Source organism: Orycteropus afer, unplaced genomic scaffold (assembly GCF_000298275.1).
Source record: "Orycteropus afer afer isolate SDZICR_OR568_19922 unplaced genomic scaffold, OryAfe1.0 scaffold00369, whole genome shotgun sequence".
In the NCBI taxonomy this organism is placed as follows: domain Eukaryota; kingdom Metazoa; phylum Chordata; class Mammalia; order Tubulidentata; family Orycteropodidae; genus Orycteropus; species Orycteropus afer.
Window position 1 is genome coordinate 3,144,860 of NW_006921956.1, and position 20,432 is coordinate 3,165,291.

Below are 20,432 nucleotides of genomic sequence, written 5' to 3' on the forward strand. Positions count from 1 at the left end.
TTTTTTTTTTTTCTTATTTTCCCCCTTGTTCCACTGTTTAGAGGACTGAAGGGCTTTCTTTACTTCCTAGTTTTGTCATTTGACACATCTGCCTCACAAATCAATGTCTTCCAGTTCATCTCCTTCTCTCCTCTTCCCTTGGGAATGATCTTGTGTCTCCTTTAACTTACAATGGAAATACCGTGCTTTCTGAGTTGCTGACAAATTATCCAATAATGGGAATAATGGATACGGCAATCTCTTGCCTCATTTTAGCAATTCATATGTCAGCCCTAAAACGACTCCTCTTTAGAATCTGGGCCCAGAGGAATACCCAGTTGCAGCTGCTAATGGAGCTGCTAGTCCAAGTGCCTAAAGTCAATGGACCTATATATATATATATATATATATATATATATATATCAGTTGATTAGAGTATGTGAACCATAGAGAAAAGAAAAGAATACAAAACACAACAGGGTGGATCCAGAAAGGAAGGATGGTAAGTGATGATGTTACTGAGACTTGATATTTAGGTTCAAATTTTCCTATCCTTCTAACCAGTACAAATGGATGAGCCATTACTTTAAGTGACAGTAAAAGCTGGTTTTGTAAGCTTTATAAAATATTCAACACAAGAAAACTGAGTGAAAGGAGTGGTCAGTGTAGTAAAATAGATTTGCTCGTTTTTGTTTGTTCTTATTCACATGATAAAGTAATGAAGTTTAGGCTTGTTTTCTGCTTAAAAGAAATTAATGTTCACATCAATATTCACACTTGCAGGGATCTGGTTTCAAATCTCTATAACCTAGTTCTTTTATTGTGTTTTATCTTACTTTGTAGGAACATGGTCTGATAATTTACTCAGAGTACTGAAGAGTCACTTTCCACAAGTGTAGGTCTTGTTAGAGGAAAATGGTCAAAGGAGAGATTCAGTTATTCATTTACTCATTCTTTTGTTCATAACAGAAAAAATGTGGTGGGGCACTGAGGACAGTATTGGATTTAATTTCCTTTGGTTTCCCTTTACATATTTGTAAGGGAGCTCTGGTGGCATAGTGCCTAAGACATTTGACAGCTAACCGAAGGCTGGCTGTTCAAACCCACCAGCCACTCCTTGGAAGGAAGATTGAGAAGAATCTTCCATAAAAATAGTGCCTTGTAAACCCACAGAGGGGTCACTATGAGTCAAATTGACTGGACAGCTTTGATTTTCTTTCTTTTTTCCTTTGGTGTGTCCATGTGATTTTTGAATAAACAACATTATAATGTGTGTCTCATTTTATTCTATTGATTTTATAAGCCCTCATGTTTCATGTCTTACCATTTTATTATTGACATTTTTAACCTACTACTTCAAATGTCAGTATTCATTAATTCCATAAATATTTATGAAATGTCTATGGTGTTCTTACTGTTATAAACAGACCTTAAGTTACAGTGGATAACAAAAAACTGCCCCTGCTCAACAAGGAAAAAAGCAAGAACCTGTGTGTTAATATTTGTGAATATCTCTATTGAAAACAGTGCCAGCAATCGAAAATCCAAAGATGAATAAAACTTCTTGCCATGATGGTTAAGGGTAGTGGGCATATACAGATATATAGGGACTAATTACTTTAAAAATTGGCAACAAAGCTGTAAGTCTTTATTTTCCTTCTGATTTTCTTTTCTTGTTGAAAAACACATATCAATGAAGTAAAATGTTTCCATTTTGCTAATTCTCTGCAAATAGGCATTTTTTTTTTTTACCATTTTCACATGCCCAGTTAAACTTATCATTCATGTCTCCTAGTAAATAAATTATAGAGGTGAGTTTATATGTACATCATAATTGACAATTATAGAGGCTTTAGATCATATGATGCAATGATTAATTTTCTTGACCTTTATTTATTATTTGTATCCCTCTGGTAGCATAGTGCCTAAGGCACTTGGCTGCTAACCAGAAGGCTGGCTGTTCAAACCCACCAGCCACTCCTTGGAAGGAAGATGGGCAATCTACTTCTGTAGGGATACTGCTTCGGAAACCCAAGGAGGGGTCGCTATGAGTTGAGTCCGACTCTACGGCACATAACAACAACAACAACAATACCTTCTTAATACATTGGATGATGGGACTGTTGGGAAATAGTTTACACATGATTCTTTTCTAGTCACTTCAGAGGTATTTCCTTAGGGCTAGACTCATCACAGCTCTCAGGAAGTTAGCCTTCTTTTAAAATAGTAGTCAAAATTATTTCTTCTAGAAACTGCTACATAGGTTCTCATTCTTATAATTGTTTATCTATTACAAAAATAAAAAGAAACAAACACTATTCTATTTGAGCAAATTGCTCTTTTTTTTTCTCTCTTCATTTTAAAAATAAGGTTCAGTATATCTTTAGGAGGAAGTGACATCATAGAAAGTTTTGTGGATATGCAATTTACATATCCCTTCCAAGATTAGTCTTCATGAAGGACATTTTCACTGAGATGAACCTCCTTCATGACAAAGTGAGTTACAGCTCTCCAAGGAAGACCATATTGTAACATGTGGGTCACTGTTAACAGGTCATGATTCACATGCATTAATGGAAATCACTCAGTACCATAAAAAGCTTTTGTTAATAAATACACTTTCGAAATTTTGAGGTTGGATGAATTCCCAAAACTATTGTTCTGAGAAAATTTTTAAACCTGAAACCAAAAAAAAAAATCCTGGAATTTAAAAACCAAATATTAGTATAGTTTAATTAGTGTGGTAGTTAAGTTTCTGCGTCAACTTGACTTGGCCTGGTTGAGTGGCTGGGCAGCTGTAGTATTCCCTACGATGAGACTGGTAATCAACTCCATGTTGGAATCCACTGTGTGTAGCTGCCTTGGGGATGTGGTCTGTTTCCCGTATATAAGGCAAAGCCATGGGGAATGGTCTCTAGCTTATGGCATGTTTGAATGCTGCATGTTTCTGTGTCATTGTTCAGCAGCCTGCCATGTTCTGCTGATCTCGGAACTTTCAATGGGCTCGAATTAATGGCCTGATGTGTGATTTGGTAATATTGGGACTGTACATTATCGACCTTGGGCTTGTCTGCCTCAGCAGCCAGCAGCTGAGTGAAGAAAAGCCTCCAGCTTCAATGGACCAGGAGCAGAAGGCAGAGCTGAAGCCCAAGGTCGAGAGCTTTCACCCAGCCCCTAGAACCTGGCACCTTAAACTCAGACTTAAAGCCTCCAAAATAGTAAAAGAATAAACTCCAGTTTGTTAAAGCCATCCCATTTGTGGTAAGTTCCATCAGAGCAGACTAGGTAACCTCAACAACCAGCGAAGAGTGTTTGCCTTGAGCATTATGCTTTTTTGACCAGCCATTGCTCAGAAGGAAGGTGGGGCAATCTACTTTGCTTTGAGGGGTTGCTTTGAGCTGGGCCCGACTTGATGGCACATAACAACAACAACAACAATATGGAATCACATTAACAGCAGCAAGTCAGAAGATCAGATAGGAAATTTAGGGCAGTGAGTGTCTGTAATGAGGGGGGAACAACTCAGAAAAGGGGGTGAGAATGGTTGCACAACTCAAAGAATGTGCCCAATGTCATGAATTTTGCAAACAGACTCGAATTAGGGTATAGTCCGCTGTGTATGTAGAAGCTCTGGTGGTGCAGTGATTTAAACGCTCATGTGCTCACCTAAAGGTATGTAGTTCAAACCCACCAGCTGCTCCACAGGAGAAGGATGTGACAATCTACTTTCATAAAGATCTATAGCCTTGAAAACCCCACAGGATAGTTCTACTCTGTCCTATAGGAATCCCTATGAGTCCAAATCAACTCGAAGACAATGGGTTTGGTTTTTGTTTTCTGTTGTGTCTATTCTCAACAATTCATAATGAAAATTTAATAATTTATATGAAAAATACAGCTATTTCAGTAGCCTAAGGGGATATGTAATTTCTCTTTTCATTTTATCAAAGCATTTCCTTGCCATGCCGCAGAAACTTAGAACATGCATGTTGATATGTTTTGTTGCTTTGTTTTGTTTTTAGCTTCATCATCCAAGTGAATATATGACTTGTCTCCCATCTAGAGTTGTAGGATTTAAGACCATTGGATAGGAGAGTCAAAACTACATTAGGGGACAAAAGCTATGCTGGAGGCATAGCAAGTATCAAGGAAATATTTCTTACTGGGCTTCCAAAACGGTACTCGGAGGCGCACCTCAGAGTTTGTAGCTTTGGTTTTCCAAAGGCAAACCACATTTGGAAAGCTGGTGAGTCATTTACTTTTATATATTGGTATACAAGTCCCTAAAGGACTGTTACGTTTAACTGTTATTGCAAATTGTATTTTACAGTTGCCCAAGGTTGTGTTAAAGAGGGTGTTTTTGTTGTTTTACTTGAGCATGTTATCTGAAATATGTTATTTTAATGATTCACAAAGGTCTTGCAAGCTGAGAGTTTTACTATCCATGTCACCAATAAAACATATTCCTTATCAGACTTCATTACAGGTTCAAATCCTAGACCTGAGATCTGGCTAAAAGCTAGGCATGAGAAATATCTATTATTTGACTATGTTTTTGTAACCTTGAGTCATATGTTATTATACGGATAACTACTCTTATTTATTTAGCAAGTTTCTGTAGCTTGATCAAATAACAAACTCAATTTTTGTGCCATGAAAGATATTGAGATACCTTTTCCCTTACATGTATTTTCCCTTGCATTGAAATTAGAAAAACCAAGAAGTGTTTAAAACTACTTACCATATAGCATGTAGACCTTATTCCAAATTCATCTGAAAAATAAAAGGTTACACAGTGGACATTATATTATAAATCTTTCTTTTATTTTTATAAAATTGTTGATAGCTATCTTAGTTTCCTAGTGTTGCTAAAATAATAATGCCACTATTACTAATAGTAATACCACTTTTATTATTAAATGGGTGACTTTAATGAAAATAAATTTATTTCCTCACAGTTTAGAAGTCAGAATTCAAGGAACCAGTTCTAGAGGAAGGCTCTTTCTGTCAGCTCAGAGGGAAATTCTTGTCTCAGTTTCTCTAGCCTGGGCATGTCTTGATTCCCTGTATCATGATGACCTCCACTTGGCACCTACCTCTTCCCAACTTAGGCTCATCTCTGTGCCTAAGAGCTCTGGTGGCATAATGCCTAAGGCATTTGACATATAACCAGAAGCCTGATGGTTCAAATCCACCAGCCATTCCTTGGAAGAAAAAGTGGGCAATCTACTTCCATAGAGATTCTGCCTCAGAAGCCAAGGAGGGGTCTCTATGACTATGTACTGACTCCATAGCAGTGAGTTTGGTTTGTTTTTTTATTTTTGTCTCTATGCCTAATCTATTCCTTTTATATCTGAAAAGTGATTAGGCTTAAGACACACCCTACACTTATGTGTCTCATTAATATAACAAAGAAAACTATTTCAAATTGGGATTGCACCCACAGGTTTATGGGTTAGTATTCTAACATATATTTTTAAGGAACACAATTCAATCCATGACAATAATTTACATAGGGCTGTGACTATATTATTGCAACTGATCAATATAACAATTCTGACATAAATGGGACCTAAATATCACTACTCATCATACAATTGATAGAAAGAGTTCAGAGAGAGAAGGCACACTTGTTCTAGTTATAAGGTTAGTAAACGATGGCGGTCAAACTCAAACATCAGTCTTATGACTCACATTCGAGAATATTTTTCATTCTTATGCAGTGAGCTCAGGAATCATGGCATACACATGGTTTCCATCCTTGATAAGCTAGTCATTTGAAGCAACATGTTGTACACTTAAGAAATAGATTCATGATAAATTTGATATTTCTGCATCTTTGCTTTATGAAATTTTATCAAGACATGTAATTCCCTTCTTCGGAAGTAGAAAATGTACTTTCAGTGATGCTTAGTACATACCACAAATGAAATACAAAGTGGTAAATAACCTAAAGGAGGTAATTTACATAACCACATTGAGGCTGGTGTAACTTAAAGCTGAGAGACATACCAGGCTAAATTACAATGGTATAGTATGACATATGGGTTATATTGCAGCATGCAATACTCTATTAGCATTATTCAGAATTTCCAGTCAGGAAAAAATATCACCTTAATTTAGGAATATATTTGTTTCTCTACAAGTATAAAACAAATGAGATTTAAACATAAATAAGAAACCATGTGAAAATACTGGCTGGACTGAATAGTTCATATTCATAATAAGAAGTATAATATTTTAATATCTGCAGTGCAACTTTGAAATCATGGAGGATTTATACTTTTGGACTCACAGAGAGTCAGTTTATTTCTAAGTCTTAGGTATGCTATCTGTACTTTCTTTATTTCCGTCAAGAGCCACTCTTGTTTGAAAATGAGTTCACATCTCATTACTACTTTAAGCATTCTTTTTGCACAGTCCAAGTCCCAATCATTCAAGCCAGCTTGTATATGGTTACATATTTTTTAGATGAGTATTTTTATTTTATCACTGCCTGAACTTGACCTTCTAATTACTATTTACTGAAACAAAATAGCTTCCTATCTTTTTTTGTATCAGAATATGTAGAAAATAATAACATGATGCAGCAAATGGAAAAGAGTTGGGTAGATTTGTATGAAGCTTGGCAAAGATACATATTACTTTTATATTTTATGGCTAAAATAAATATAAGACACAAGGAATATGGATGATACTAAGTTTTGAATGTATATAGTTTTTCAGTGGAATATTTTCAAAATTTTAAATTAGAAATTTGACTTTCTTCCATGAACATTATTTCTATTTGTTTTATTTTAGCCTAACATTCTGATCCAAACTTTTAATAATAATCCCACAATTTTTTAAAAGTCTTTTCCAACAAGAAATGTTATTCACATGTATAGTGAATGACACAGGCAAAAAAAAATTTAGTATTGTTTGGTGTAATTGAAAGAAATTTCTCTTCATCATTAACAAAAATTTAGAGAAGTCACTTAGTTTTGTTACAAATGTGTAATCATTATTTAACAGTTCTTCCTTTTAATGAATTAACAAGTATAATGTGGAATTATCTTATACCAGTGCAAATAGATTTGGAATTCTTTCAAATGTTTCATATCAAGCATTTAAAAATATTGATAAATTATTTCCTATTGTTTATCAGCTATTTATATATGCATTTTACTAATTCTTCTGTATGGTTCAAATTAGAAGAGTAAGAGTAATTAAGATACAGTAAATACCTTTAGCCATTTTCTTCCAAAGATATATTTGTTTAAAATTCATAAACCATGCCAATATTTTTAGGAATTTGTTAAAATGTAACTTATCAAAAATGTCAAACTTATCAAAAACTATTTTAGCCAATTTGGGGAACCAAGAATGTATATATACTCTTCAGTAATCTAAAAAAATTATAACTATGCATAATAATAATACAAGAAATATTTTTTCAAATCTCTTTGATCATTAATTTTGACAAAACTTCTTGAATAGCAAAAGCACTCATATGACATAAGATAGAGTGATATTCTCAAATGAATCCTTTCACAGAACAAACAAAAAGCTGCTAGAATCAATATTAGAATGTTTTTAAATAAAAACATTGTTAGAATCACCATTTTGTTAATGTCATTTAATATGTTGTTGTTGTTGTTAGGTGTCATTAAGTGGGCTCTGACCCACAACAACCCTGCACTCAACAGAATGAAACACTGCCTGGTCTTGTGCCAGCCTCATAATACTTGCTATTACTAAGCCCATAGTTGCAGCCACTGTGTCAATCCTTCACATTGAGGGTTTTCTCCTTTTTCGCTGACCCTCCACTTTACCAGCATGACATCCTTCTCCAGGGAATGGTCCCTTTTGTCAACATGACCAAAGTAGGTGAGACAAAGTCTGGCTGTTCTCCCTCCCAAGGAGCATTCTGGCCATGCTTCTCCCAGAACAGATTTGTTAGTTCTCCTGGGCATCCATGGGACATTCTTTGCCAATACCATGACTCAAAAATATAAACTCTTCTTTGGTCTTCCTTATCAGTTGTCCAGTTTTCACCTGCATATGAAGCGATTGAAAACACCATGGCTTGGATTAGGCACATCTTAGTCTTCAAAAAGAGATTTTTGCTCTTCAGAATTTTAAAGAGGTCTTTTGCACCAGATTTGCTCAGTGCACTACATGATCTGATTTCTTGACTGCTGCTTCAATTGGTGTTGATCATGGAACAAAGCGATATGAAATCTTTGACCACTTCAAACATTTATGCATTTATCATGATGCTGCTTATTGGTCCAGTTGTGATAATTTTATTTTCATTGTGTTGAGGTGCAATCCATACTTCACACTGTAGTCTTTAATCTTCAACGCTAAGTGCATCAAGTCATCTTTACTTTCAGCAAGCAAAGTTGTGTCATTTTCATGTCGCAGGTTGTTAATGAGTCTTCCTCCAATTCTGATGACAATGTCTTCTTCTTATAGTCCAGCATCTTGGATTATTTGCTCAGCATACGGATTGAATGAGTATGGTGAAAGGGTCCAATTTTGACACACTCCCTTCCTGATTTTGACCCATGCAGTATCACTTGTTCTGTTCAAATGACACCCTCCTGGTCTATGTACAGGTTCCTCACAAGCACTGTTAAGTGTTCTGGAATTCCCATTCTTCAATGATATCCATAATTTGTTATGATCCATACAGTCAAAGGCTTTTGAAGGTCAATAAAACACAAGTAAACATCTTTCTGGCATTCTTTCCTTTTGGCCAAGACCCTTCTGACATTAGTAGTGATATCTCTTGTTCCATGCCTTCTTCTAAATCCAGCTTGCATTTCTGCAAGTTCTCCATCAATATACTGCTGCAACTTTTTGAGTTATCTGCAACAACGTTTACTTGTTTGTGATATAAATAATATTGTTCAATAATTTCCACATTCTGTGGGATCACCTTTCTTTGGAATAGGTATCAATATGGATCTCATCCAGTCAGTTGGCCAGGTAGCTGTCTTCAAAATCTCTTGGCATAGACATGGAATCTGTTTGTTGAAACATTTAGCAGATATTCCATCAATTCCTGGAGTGTTATTTTTTGCCAATTCCTTCAGTGCAGCTTCAACTTCTTCCTTCAATACTATTGGTTCTTGCCCACATGCCACCTTCTGAAATGGATAAATATCAACCAATTATTTTGGTACGGTGACTGTGTATTTCTTCAATGGTCTTTTGATGTTTCCTGCACTATTCAAATTTTTGCCCATAGAATCTTTCAATATTGCAACTTAAGGCTTGAATTTTTTTCTTCAGTTCATTCAACTTGAGAAATGCCAACTGAAAAGTGTATTCTTCTCTTATGGTTTTCTAACTCCAAGCCTTTGCGCAATTGATTATAATAATTGACTTTATCTTCTCGAGCTGTTCTTTGAAACCTTCTGTTCAGGTCTTTTATCCTGCCGTTTCTTCCATTTGCTTTAGTTACTCTCTGTTCAAGGCCAAGTTTCAGAGTCTCTTCTGACAAGCTTTTTTTTTTTTTTTCTTCCTTTCCTGTCTTTTTAATGACTTTTGCTTTCTTCACGGATGATGTTCTTGATGTTATCCTACAATTCATCTGGTTTTTGGTCACTGGTGTTCAATGCATCAAATCTGATGTTTAGGTAGTCTCTAATTTCAAGAGCGATATAAGTTGCATTTTGGCTCTTTTGGATTGTTTTAATTGTCTTCAGCTTCAACTTTAACTTACATATGAGCAGTTGATGATCTGTTCCACTGTCAGCTCCTGGCCTTGTTTTGGCTGAAGATAATTGAGTTTCTCTACCATCTTTTGCTACAGATATAGTCAATCTCTTTGTTTTGTATTCCTTCTGGTTAAGTTCATGTGTATAGCTACTCTTTATGCTATTGAAAAATGGTATTTGCAATAAAGGAGTCATTGGTCTTGCAAAATTATACCATGTGATCTTCAGTGTTATTTCTATCACCAAGTCCATATTTTCCATCTACTGGTAATTCTTCTATTTCTCCAAATTTTGCATTCCAATCAAACTTGGAAGTTGAACAATCCATTGCTCAAAAACTATGGGGTAACAAGAGAAACAAAAAGTGAGAAAAAAAATTCCTAGAAACAAATGAGAATCAAGACACATCATATCAAAACCTATGAGACTTAGTGAAAGCAGTACTCAGAGGTCAGTTTAAAAATGCATATATCAAAAGAGAGGAAAGAAACAAAATTAACACTCTAGCTCATCAACTCCAACATTAGAAAAAGAACAACAAAAGAATCCTACAGTATCTAGAATTAAGGAAATAATAAAGATCAGAGCAGAAATAAATGAAACAGAAAAAAAAAATAGAGAAAATGAACAAAAGCAAAAGCTGGTTCTTTGAAAAGATTAACAAAATCAACACACTTTTGGCAAATCTAACAAAAGAAAAGAAAGAAGATGCAAATTATAGGAATAGAAAACAACAAAAGGGTGTCATCACAACAGCATCAACTGAAATTAAAAAAAAAAAAAAGATACTGATGGAATATTATGAAAAACTGTACTCTGACCTATTTGAGAAGATAGAAGAGATTACCAAATTTCTAGAATCACAAGACCTACCTAAACTATCCCCTCAAAGATAGAATACGTAAACAGACCAATAACAAAAGAAGAAATTAAACAGGTCATTTAAAAAAAACAAAAAAACAAAAAAACCTCCCCACAAGGAATTCCAAGGCTCTGATGGCTTCATTGGAGAATTTTACCAAATATTCAGGGAAGAGTTGACACCTATACTACTCAAGCTATTTCAGAACATAGAAAAACATGAAATACTCCAATTTTATGAAACAACCATAAAAATAATACCATAACCAGAGAAAGACACCACTAAAAAGGAAAATGACAGACTGATATCTCTCATGAACATAGATGCAAAAATCTTCAACAAAATCCCAGCCAACAGAATACAACAACATATTTAAAAAGTAATGCATCATAATCAAATGGGTATGCAAGGATGGTTCAACATCAGAAAAACAATAACTGTAATCCACCACATAAACAAAACAAAACAAAAGAATTGTATGATTATATCAATCAATATAGAAAAAGACATTTGCTAAAATCTAACACCAGTTCCTCTTCATAACTCTCAGCAAAGTAGGGATAGAATGGAAATTCCTCAGCATAATAAAGGGCATATATGCAAAGCCAACAGCCAACATCATTATGAATGGAGAAAGATTCAGGGCATTCCCCTTACAAACAGGAAACAGACAGGGATGCCCTCTACACCATTTCTATTTAACATTGTACTGGAAGTCCTATTAATGTTGTTGTTAAGTACCGTCGAGACATCTCTGACTCATAGCGACGCTATGCACAGCAGAATGAAACACCACTCAGTCATGAGCCAGCTCCACGATTCTTGCTATCCTTGAGCCCATCACCACTGCCACCATGTCAATCCACCTTGTTGAGGGCCCTCCCCTATTTCGTCAATCCTCCACCTTACCAAGCATGACATCCTACTCCACGGAATGGTCCCTTCTGACAACATGACCAAAATATGAGAGACAAAGTCTGGCCATTCTTGTCTCCAAAGAGAATTCTGGATGCACTTCCTCCAGGAAAGACTTGTTAGTTATTTTAGCAGTTCACTGTACTTTCAGCATTCTTCACCAGCACCACAGCTCAAAAACATCAACTCTTCTTTGGTATTCCCTGTTCATTGTCCAGCTCTCACGTGCATATAAGGTGATTGAAAATACCACGGCTTGGGTCAGGCACACCTTAGTCCTCACGTAGACATCTTTGCTCTTCAGCACTTGAAAGAGGTCTTTTGCAGCTGATTTGCCCAGTCCTGTATGTTGTCTCATGTCCTGACTGCTGCTTCCATTGGTGTCAATTGTAGAACCAAGCAATATGAACTCTTTGACAACTTCAATCTTTTTTCCATCTATCATAATGCTGCTTATGTTGTGATGATTTTTGTTTTCTTTGTATTGAGATATAATCCATACTGCAGACTGTATTCTTCAGTCTTCATCAGTAAGAGCTTCAAGTCATCCTCACTTTCAGCAAGCAAAGTTTTGTTTTCAGCATATCACAGGTTGTTAACGATTCTTCCTCCAATCCCGATGCCACATTATTCTTCATATAGTCCAGCTTCTAGGATTATTTGAATAAGTATGGTGAAAAGATACAAGCCTGATACACTCCCTTCTTGATTTTAAACTTTATAGTGTGCCCCTTCTCTGTTCAAATGACAGCACCCTGGTCTATGTACAGGTTCTTCATGAGTACAATTAAGTGCTCTGGAATTCCCATTCTTCTCAATGTTATCCACTATTTGCTATGATCCCACAAATGTTTTTGTGTAGTCAATAAAACACAAGTAAACATCTTTCTGGGATTTCTTACTTTGAGCCAAGATCCATCTAGCTTCAGCAATGATATCCCTCATTCCATGTCCTCTTCTGAATCCAGCCTGGACCTCTGGAAGTTCTCTGTCAATATACTGCTGCAACTGTTTTTCAATTATCTTCAGTAAGATTTTACTTGCGTGTGATATTAATGATATTCTTCTATAATTTTGACATTCTATGGGATCACCTTTCTTTGGAATGGGTAAAAATATGTATCTCTTCCAGTCAGTTGGCCAAGTAGCTGCCTTCCATATCTCTTGGCATAACCTAGTGAGTGCTTCCAGTGGGACATCCCTATGTTGAAACATCTCAGTGAGTATTCTGTCAAATCCTGGAGCCTTGTTCTTCGCCAATTCCCTCAGCACATCTTCTCCTTCCCTCAATACCATTGGTTCTTGAACATATGCCACCTCCTGAAATGGACAAAGATGGACCAGTTCTTTTTGGTACAGTGACTCTGTGTATTCTTTCCATCTTCTTTTGATGCTTCCTGCATCATTCAATATTTTGCCCATAGAATCTTTCCATATTGCAACTTGAGGCTTAAATTTTTTTCCTAAGTTCTTTCAACTTGAGAAATACTGAGCATGTTCTTCCCTTTTGGTTTTCTAACTCCAGGTCTTTGCACATTTCATTATAGTAATTGGCTTTGTCTGCTTGAGCTGCTCTTTGAAATCTTCGGTTCATCTCTTTTATCTTGTCATTTCTTCCATTTGCTTTAGCTACTCTTCATTCAAGGGCAAGGTTCAGAGTCTCTTCTGACATCCATTTTGGTCTTTTCTTTCTTTCTCATCATTTTAATGACCTCTTGCTTTCTTCATGGATTGTTCTCTTGATGTCATCCCACAATTCCTCTAAAAACTATAAAACTATTAAAAAAAAAAAACTTTAAAACACTACTACAGAAAACAGCAAGGAAACACGGATTCTACATAAATGGAAGAACCTGCCTTGTCCATGGAGAGGTTGACTGAATATCTGAATATTGTGAAAATGTCAATACTAACTAAAGCAATCTACACATTTAATCCAATCCCAATGCAGATACCAACATGATTTTTTTAAGGACATGGAAAAACCAATTACTAACTTCATATAGAAAAGAAAGAGACCTAGAATAAGCAGAGCACTTCTGGAGAAGAAGAACAAAGTGGGAGGTCCCACACTCCCAGATCTTAAAACCTACTATACAGCCACAGTAATCAAAACAGCGTGGTATCTGTACAAAGACAGAAAGACCAATGGAACCAAATTGAAAGTCCGGAAACAGACTCATCCATCTAGGGACAGCTGATCTTTGACAAAGGTCCAAAACCCATTAAATGAGGAAAAGATAGCCTTTTTAACAAATGGTGCTGGTAAAGCTGGATATCTACTTGCAGAAAAATGAAACAAGACCCATACCTCACCCCATGCACAAAAACAAACTCAAGCTGGATCAAAGACTTAAATATAAAACCTAAAAATATAAAATTCTTCAAAGATAAAATAGGGGCAAATCTAGGGGCTCTAATTTATATCACAAATAGACTATCAAACATAACCCAGAATGCACAAGAGGTAGAAGAGAAGCTAGATGACTGGGACCTTTTAAAAATGAAATTCTTATGTGCATTGAAAGAGTCTGTCAAAAGAATCAAAAGAGAACCTACAGATTGGGAGAAAATATTTGTCTATGACATATCTGACAAAGGACTTATCTCTAAAATCTATAGAGAACTTCAACACCTCAACACCAAAAAGACAACCCGATTCAAAAAGGGGCAAAAGACTTAAACAGATACTTTACTAAAGTTGATATGCTGATGGTCAACAAACACAAGAGAAATTGCTCATGATCATTAGTCATTAGAGAGATGCAAATCAAAACAACGATGAGATATCATCTTACCCCAGAATAGTATAGCAAAGTTCAACAGGACACAAAATAACAAAAGCTGGTAAAGTTGTGGAGAAATTGGAAATCTTATGCACTGCTGGTGGGATGGATTGTAAAATGGTACAACCATTGTGGCAAACAGTATGACATTACCTTAAAAAATTGAAAATAGACGTTGAATTGGATCCAATTCATAGAGACACCTCTTTGGGTTTCCGAGGCAGTATCACTATGGAAATAGATTGCCCAATCTTCCTTCTGGGAGCTGAAAACAGGGTTTGAACCGCCAGCCTTCTGGTTAGCAGTCAAATGCCTTAAGCACTACTTCACCAGGGCTCCCGTATATATGATACAGTTCCTCATATTGCATAATTAAAAATAAACTTTTTGAGCATCTTCTTTCTTACACATTAGATGACTTTATATTGCCAATCTAATAGTAGCCTATCATGGTATTAAAATAATACATGTCACATATTTTTCTTATCTTCTAAGCTATCTAGCAATTTCATTGAAGACATATTCCATATCCTTAATTTTTTCCCATCATTTTCTAGTAATATATAGAAAAACACTTTCTTATGCTAAGATACTCATTGAAGAAAAATATTGTAGCTATATAAACATAATAATTTCCTGTTACTTGAAAAGTAAAAAACACAATTGTTACTTTAGAATTTAAAGCTCTCAATGATTTGATCCCAATCTCTTCAAAGCCAGCCAGTTGTTGTTGAGTCATCCTCTATGTGTTTCAGAGTAGAATTGCATTCCATAGCTTTCTGTAGCCTGTAGACCCATCACCATTTCTCTCTTTTGAGGAATGCCTGAGTGGGTTTGAACTATTAATGTTTTGTTTAGTATCCAAATGCATAACTATTTTGCCACTCAACCTCTTACTGTATAGCAGATACTAAATACCTCAGTAAAGCTGACTGCATCTAATTACCCAAATAAGTCCTTAAACCAGATTTTTCTATGTCTTTCTCTTCAGAAGATTGTGACCAATCTGAAGCAACAAGGAAACAAAATAATGCAATGGTGACATTGAGTAATCTTATTGCATATCTAGCTCAATAACCTTTTTTGTGCTGACATGCCAAGGTAAGTACTTTCATAGATATTTAAACAATCTTTGAATTTATGCATTTTCAACAATATCACAGCAATACAAGTGGAGAGGAGAAGGCTGATGACTAGGGAATCAATAGTCTAATCATCCATATTAAAGCCAAGATTTTTCCCATTACAAAATTCTTTGACCCGTCCAAACATCTTTTAATATATATGGAACAAATATTTGCCATTTCAACATTCTTCATATGTCCAATTCAGTGACATTAATTGTGTTTATCAGGTTGTTCAACAATCACAATTACCCATTTCTAACTTTTTCCATCACTCTTCACAGAAGCCCAGTATCTCCTTAACAATATAATTCCCCTTCAACCTCACCTACCACAGTAACCACTAGTAACATTTGTTCTTTATACACTTGCTTATCTAGGTATTTCATGTAAGTGGTGTTATATGATACTTATCCTTTTACACTGAATTATTTCACTCAGAAAACGTTTTCAAGGCTCATCCATGTTTTTGTCTTTTCTGAGACCTCTCAGGTAAAAGGATCCATCAAATCATCAATTGCTAGTGTCATTGGAAAATCTGGAAAATTATAGGTGAGTGGTTCAGAACCTACATGTCAGATTTAGAAGTTTCCATCTATTGAATGTATAGAGTTTGACTGTTGTTAAAATACTTGTTGTGTGGTATAAACTTTTTTTTTATTATCTTTTATTGCACATCTTCATAAAATAAATTTATGTTTGTTAAATTTTCACTTTTTCAATATTTTTGGTAATAGTTTTAATTTATGGCGCATTACTTTGTTATTCTGCTTATAGCATAATGAATAAGATCATAACAGAATCAGAGTAACTATTTGTCTGAAAGCATGAGTATAACAACTGTTTTTCTAAATAGTATAATGAGCTTTCAACTACAGCTTGATGATAGTTTCAATATTCTAACAAATACTAAAGATGATAAAGCAAAACAAATCAGAAGAATAAGTAACTTGACTAAGAAGTTATAATTTGTAATTCTCTGTCCCTCAAGTACTTTATAGATTATTTTATTTCATGATTATTTCTATTTTGTATTTGAGAGATATATTCAGAAATAATTTTTTAATTGAATATTGTAAGTGTATTCCTCTAAATGACTGCTGCAGTGGAAATTTATTTTTCTCCTTTATGATTAACATTTTTACATACTCAAACCTCTCAATAATTAGTTTCTTTTCAGTTATTTGATATTAAAAAAGTCTATTGCAAAATTGTGTCTGCATTTGAGCGATTTTTGCGATAATTTTTCTGAGAGTGAAATCATACATTTAGATTTTAAAATAAAATAGTACTCATTGGGTATTAGGTATGATAGAGATGAAAAAAAAAAAAAAAGAAAGAAAGAAGCACAAAAGAGTATTCATGTACCCCAAAAAATAGCTAAAAAAAGGCCCTTTCCATATACTAAGAATGATGAAATATCTTGAAATCTTCTTTGTTGTTTTTCTAATTTTTCAGAATCAATATTTCTAGACTCAATGCACTACAGATCAGTTTAAAATATATTTATTTTAAATTGTCTTATATTTTTGATAATACTATTGTCCTTTTAAATGATTGATTGATTGATTTGCTGAAATGGAAAACAGGCAAAGTAATTAAAGAATCTAATTGGTGACCACCAATCTCAATACATGATCTTAGTCTTAGTTCCACAAAGAGATTAAATCCATAAAGAAATTCTAGCTGCCAGATAGCATGCATATTCTAGAAGTAATTTCTCTATTTACTTTAATCCTGATATATTATCAACATGCAAATAAGTCATCAAAATTATAATTTAAAAAAATCTCAACAATTTTAGCAAATATCATTTGACTATTCTTAATTTTTTACTGGCTATTATTGATTTTCTATTACTATCATTTTTCTCTTCAAAATAGATTAATTTTAGGGTTTAACTTTTCAGCCCTACTGACTTCAAAGCTTAATAGTTTACTTCCATCACCTATCTCTTTTCTTAACTTATTTCCCTCAAAAGCAGATAAATCTTTTTTATATTTCTAATATTTAAAATAAAATGTGAATATTTGGGGGGAGCTTCACAAGTGGAGAATTCAGCAACATCATGATAAATGAAGAAAAGATTGAAGTGTCAAGGATTTCATTTAACTTAAATCTACAATCAATGCCCATGAGCCCATGGAAACACCAGTCAAAAAATCAAATGATGTATTGCATTGGGAAAATCTACCACAATGTGAGCTCTGGTAGCACAGTGCTTAAGGCACTTGACTGCTAACCAGAAAGCTGGAGGTTCAAACCCACCAGCCATTCCTCGGAAGGAAGATGGGGCAATCTACTTCCATAGTGATACTGCCTTAGAAACCCAAGGAGGGGTCACTATAGTCAGACCTGACTCGACAGCACATAACAACAGCAACAAATCTGCCACAAACAAACTCTTTAAAGTGTTAAAGAGCACCGATGCCATTTTGAAGACTAAGGTGCCCTCACCCAAACCAAACTAAAAACCAGACCTATTGCCATCAAGTTGATTCCCACTCATAGTGACCCCATTGGATTTCCACGGCTGTAAATCTTTACTCTAGTAGATTGCCTCATCTTCCTCCCACAGAGGAACTGGTGGGATTAAACTACTGACCTTCTGGTTAGCAGCCAAATGTCTTACCGACTACACTACCAGGGCTTTGTTTTCAATAGCTTCATATGCATGTGCAAAATAGACAATGAATAAGGAAGGCAAAAGAAAATGGATGCGTTTGAATTGTGGTTTCGGCAAAGGTAACTGAAAATACCATGGACTGCCTGACGTATGAATCTGTCTTACAGGATGTCTTCAATCTGTCTTACAGAATGCTTCTTAAATGTGAAAATGATGAGACTTCATCTCTCATATTTTGGTCATCTTGTCAAAGGGACCAGTCCCTGAAGAATGACATCATGCTTGGTAAAGTAAAGGGTCAGCAGAAAGGGGAAGACCTTCAATGAGATGTATTGACACAGTGGCTCCAATAATGGGCTCACACATAGTAAGTATTGTGAGGATGTCACAGGTCTGGATATTGATTCATTTTGTTTTACATAGGGTCAGTATGAGTCAAAACTGACTCAACAGCACCTAACCACAACAACACAATTTAAAGTAGCTGGTACTAATACCATAAATGAGTTTCATACTGGTGTTTGGTATGCAGCAAGAATCAATATACAAAGTTTTTTTTTTTTTAATTAGTAAAATTGAGGAGTTGGAGTAATTAGGTAGATTTTAGTAAATTAAAACTTGATTTAAATCTACACAAGAAGAGTAAGAATATGCTTTTAGTTATTCTCTGATACTTTAAATTTTGTTTATTTGGCAATTTGTGGATCTTCATTTTGAGTTTTTTTAGATTTATGGCTATGGTTCAATTTGTTTAAGAGATACCTTCTGAATATGCTAGTCTTACAATTATGGAAAGATGCAGTTTATTGCTTTGTACGTTTGAAGAAAGCCTGTTTTTACTATGGCATACAACATGATTGTGACTGACAGACGAACTACAAGTTACTTATTTAAGAACAACAACACTCTGAAAATATGAAGTGTTAGTTACTGTGAAATGTAAATATCCTCATCATTGCATTGTAATACCAAGCTTCTTGATATTATCCAATATTCCTGAGAGTATATGACATTTTTTTGAAAATATCTTAAACACTGTAGAATACTTGATCTTATTTCATCTCAATTTATAATTTGAAAGTCATCAAGTGTATATGTTGAAGGAAGCATGGCTTTATGTATTATTAACATTCTTAGATACTTAACAAAGAACAAACCTCTTAAAGAGACTTTTATTACCCTTAAATATTTAGGCTGTATACTGGAAATCATTCTTTTCATTACTCCGTAATCCTGAATATAAAAAAAAGTAAAGATTAAAGCTAAAAACTAAGTTTTTAAAACATAATGTTTAAAAATATTTTGGGGTAGATGCATGAATAGGTAGACAAGCAACACAGACCCTCTTCAACAAAGAAAAGAAAAAGCAATTGACAGAGATACAGAAGATAATCCTGGAGCCATGAGCTTTGAAAGGAAATATACAGAAGTGGATTAGGCACCAAAAAGTGGAAAAACCTGAAGGAAAACAGAGCACAGAGATGGTCAGAACTGCAGACTATCAGCTACTCTGATGGGCCCAACATCCTGAATAGTTCCAAGTGGTGTTGGGACCTCAGAATGGACCTAAAAAGATCAGCCCTGGTCACCTAGGGCTACAGGGATGACTGAGCTGGTAGCCTATGAGTGGGAAGGGAAATAGAAAGGTGGTAGACAACCTGAGCTGTTGACTTTCAGCTGTCTAGAGGCACAGCCATTTACTTATTTGCACACAGCAGACAGTTTAGATATTTAAAGTGACTGAGGGCACAGACATCTTGAATATTTACAAGCAGTGGGCATTTTGGATATTTAAAGTGACCAAGGGCACAACCATTTTTTATGTTTACAAGCAGTAGCCATTTTGGATATTTAAAGTGATCAAGAGTGTATCCATTTGAATCTTTACAAGTGGCAACCATCTTGGATTTTAAAGTGATAGCATCCTCATTCAGATTACAGGGACCTAGGAACAGGCTCTGTTTGCCAAAGGTAGCGGGACATACAAGAGGCTGACAACAGGAAAGGAGACTGGTGGTGGGTGTATAAGTATTGCCCACTAGCAAATAGAAGAGCAGAGCAGTACCCTGCTTGCATAGATAGCATACAAACAAAACAATGAAAATGAATATTGTAGGCAAGTCACTCCAACGTACAATCACCAATTAAATATAAACGCAAAAATATCACTATGCATCAGGAACAACAGAGCATCACAGTCCACAGCAAGAAGTAAGATAAAGCAGGAAAAAAAAGGGACCAGGATATGGACCCAAAACACATCCCTGAGGAAGACACAGCATTGGAACTCCCCAATAAGGAATTCAAAAGAATGACATTTAGGTCTCTTCAACAAATTGAGAGACAGATCAAGGAAAGCACAGAGAAAACCCTAGAACAATTTCAAAAGACAATACAAGAACAAAATGACAAAATAAGTGAAAAATTAGA